We start from the raw sequence: 2836 nt of genomic DNA, 5'->3' as shown, positions 1-2836 counted from the left end.
CCTGAACCTCTTTCCAGAGGCTCTCTCTGGCCCCCCTGAGCTTGCTCTGCCCACATGTGTCAAAGTACCAGAAGTGTCCCCAAACTAATTCGTATTCCTCAAACAATGACTTATGAGGATTAGTATATAAATACCCCAGCTCCCTTGATCCTTAGGTGGGATAACTCAGGGGAGAGAAGGGGAAGAGCCCTATGCTGTTTACCATAGGGTTAAGCTGCCTCGTCCACAGGGGTAACTTATAAGATAGCATACTTTTTTTAATTGGTTTTCTTCTTTCCCTACTTCCTCTCTCCACTCCTCTCTTGATGTTTCCTGAGATCACCTTCCAAATTAACTACTTTCTGGAATGATCAAGTGAACTTTACTGGCTCAGGTAACTAAAAGGCACATGGTTAGAACTGGTTTCAGACATGACTGGATTCAGGGTTCAAACAATGTCTATTGTATATGGTTTCTCTCATCTTTGCTCTCTGCCTTCTGATATACTGGCTTTCTTCTGAATATCCAAGTTGTAGGAAGATGGCTGCAGTGGCTTCAAGCTGAATGTTTTCTCCCTTTTAAGTTGAAAGAGGAAGAGAATAAAACATTTTTCCAAGTTGAAAAGAAGGAGAAGGAGAAGGAGAAGGAGAAGGAGAAGGAGAAGGAGAAGGAGAAGGAGAAGAAGAAGAAGAAGAAGAAGAAGAAGAAGAAGAAGAAGAAGAAGAATCTGATTCTTTCCCATTGGTTCTGATTGCTTGATGTGCCCATCCGCGAACCAATCACAGTGGAAGTGATTATAATGTGTGATTGGCTTAACCTGGTCACGTGCCGGCAGGCTAGTAGGACTGCCCTACATAACCTCATGGGCTGATGTGAGGGAGATGCGATCATCCCAAAAAAGTAGGCTGTTGCTGGCAGGTGGGATGGATGCTAGAGGGGCAGAGAGCACATGTCTCTGAAAATCCCTTTTTCCTCTGACAGTCTCTGGTTTCTAACTATGGTCTGTGCTTTTGCTAAAATGTTTCTGCGAGGTTTAAACGGGGGATAATGTGGACGGTGTATTCGCTTTGGAATCAGGAGTCCTGGGTTCTTGTCCTCCCGCACCAGCTGTAACTGAGTGAGTTCCTTCTCTTCTCAGATCCTCAGAAGGGGAGGATCTATAAAATGAGACATTTGGACACAATCTCTTCTAAGACCTTTCCCAGTTCAAACATGCCATGATTCTCTGATGCCCCTATTGTTCAGTCAAATGCCCATCTAGAAGGGAGAGGCAGCCAAACAGTTTCCCAACTGGAACCAAAACTTTAGAAATATAAGATGTTCATGTAAATTCCTTTCTGTATACTGTATACTTTCTTGTATTTAACAGAACACCAAAGGGTTATACTTCAACGTTTTCATTGCCCTCCTGGTTAATCTCACAATGAAATTATCCTGTTGCATTTGGGACCATGTCCCGTATTTCCATAACAACAGACTGGATAAGCCTGAGATACAGAAAAGTAATTATTGTTAATATAAAATCTACTGGAAACCCATTCTTCTGAACACTTTGCCCTTCCTTTAAAAAAGTATTTTCTTGAGAACAGTTTAATCCATCTGATCATGATTTAGTTTCTATTGACTCATCATTTTTCCTCAGCAGAAGTGATTTAACTTCCAAAAAGTATTTAAGAAGTAACTTCGACATTCTTTTTTGCCAGCAAATAGAAAATCACATTTATTTATTTATTTATTTTTTTACCCTAGAACAAATGGATTTTAAACTTAAGTTTCTAGCCCAAAGCTATGAATGCTTCGGCTTTGGTCTTGGGTTTAAACAGAGCAAAAGGTCTTCTTAACTTGGCTCAGAAAGTAGGCAAAGGTAATTTCCACCTGGCACGCCCCAGGACTGTTAACAGTTATTTATGTGGTATCTGTGCTGATGGGTGGGTTCTCCCGCCATATTTAGAACATCATCGCTCGGGAACTTGGCCGTCTTCGTACTTGGAAAACCTCGTGGTGTTTCCTTCTTTATCATGTCTGGATGCAGCGTGGCCCTTGTTGGCAGAGACCTCTCCTGCCACTCTCGCCGGTTATGTAGGAGCAAGAACTCCGTACGCCCTTGCCTACTTAGCTCTGCTCAGGAAATGAACATGCGAAGGTCACTGGGAAACATGGTGGCGAAGAGACTGGGGAAAGAGAACTAAGCTGAGGCACAGAGGTCTAGGATCTGGCCTTGCTCTGATATTATCTGACTGTTGGATCCTGTGCAAGCCACTGACCCCATTGCTGCCTTAGCGTCAATGCACTCACAGCACAGCTGTAAATGAGAGTGTTGAGCTGAGAGGTCCTCAGCCTCTGTATTGAGAATGAGCCCCAAGTGGTTATTAGTATGGTTGGATGCACATTTCAGTACTTCCGCGTGGATTTGCAAGACATTGTTTTGTTCCTCCAAGTGAACTTTTTTGGACAGAATCTATTTGCTAAACATGACTACAACGATGTTTCTGGTTCCATATACAGTATCAGGACTTACTCTTCCTCCATCAAGAGGTGGAGTCTCTGTCTCCTCCTTGCGGCCCGAGGCAGACTTTTGTGACTGTCTCAACTTTCTGAGTGACTTCTGAGCCCCAGTCCTCAAAGTGGAACACCTTCTGCCTGGCTCTCTCACTCCAGTTTCTGTGCTGCAGAGACCACGTGGAGACAGAGAGGTCCCAGGAGCCCCAGCCCTGCCAGCTGCCAGCTGTTGGAGTCCCGCAGCCTGGGTACCAGTCACACGAGTGAACCAGCCTTCTGATGACTCCAGCTCTAGCCATTATCTGCCTGCAGCTACATGACAGATGCAAATGCCAACCACCTTGCCGAGGCCAGCAAA

This window comes from Panthera onca, chromosome C2, assembly GCF_046562875.1.
Source record: "Panthera onca isolate mPanOnc1 chromosome C2, mPanOnc1 haplotype 2, whole genome shotgun sequence".
In the NCBI taxonomy this organism is placed as follows: domain Eukaryota; kingdom Metazoa; phylum Chordata; class Mammalia; order Carnivora; family Felidae; genus Panthera; species Panthera onca.
The sequence above is the reverse complement of the archived record's forward strand: the minus strand, read 5'-3'. Positions refer to the sequence as shown.